Source organism: Malurus melanocephalus, unplaced genomic scaffold (genome assembly GCF_030028575.1).
Source record: "Malurus melanocephalus ecotype Western Australia unplaced genomic scaffold, MMel_1.1 scaffold_340, whole genome shotgun sequence".
NCBI lineage: Eukaryota > Metazoa > Chordata > Aves > Passeriformes > Maluridae > Malurus > Malurus melanocephalus.
Window position 1 is genome coordinate 318,031 of NW_026623572.1, and position 689 is coordinate 318,719.

The 689-nt window shown below is 52.2% G+C and overlaps 1 protein-coding gene across 1 annotated transcript in view; it reads left to right on the forward strand.

Moving 5' to 3' along the window:
* Nucleotides 1-689, forward strand: part of RPH3A (rabphilin 3A) — a 21,100-nt gene that overhangs the window by 7,108 nt on the left and 13,303 nt on the right. The window lies entirely within an intron of this gene.

Here is a 689-nt window from a genome sequence, read left to right on the forward strand (position 1 = left end):
TCGCTCTGAGAATTCCCATAAAATATATTATATTTTCCCTGTCAAATAATAATAAAATTATTTAATTACTCCTCACCAGAGCCCTTCCAGGATCTCCTCTTGTAGCTCTTCACGGGCGGCTGCTGGGACCGGGTGGAAAAATTTCCATTTTGGGGCAAACAGCTCCGTGCAAAGGTGCTGCCTTGGATTTTCCACGCCCATGGAGCTGGGGTGGATGTCAGCTCTCTGGCAGAATCCCTGGAAGTCAATATTATGCCATAAAAACACTTTGGGATCTTATTTGCCACTGGGATGGAGTTATTTTTGTCCCATAGATGGAAAGGGAGAAGCTCCATGAGGAGGAGGAACAACTGGACCAAAGGCAGCGGGACCCTGCTCCTGTATCCTGAGCTTTTCCTGACATTCCCGGTGCCTCTCCTGACATTCCCGGTGCCCTCTCTGRCATTCCCGGTGCCCTCCTGATATTCCCCGTGCTCTCCTGACATTCCCTTGCTTCTCCTGACATTCCCACTGCCCTCCGTGACATTCCCGGTGCCTCTTCCAACATTCCCGGTGCCTCTCCTGACATTCCCGGTGCCCTTTCTGACATTCCCGGTGCCTCTCCCGAAATTCCCGGTGCCTTTCCTGACATTCCCGGTGCCTTCCTGAGATTCCTGATGTCCTCCCCGTCATTCCCGGTGTCCTCCTCG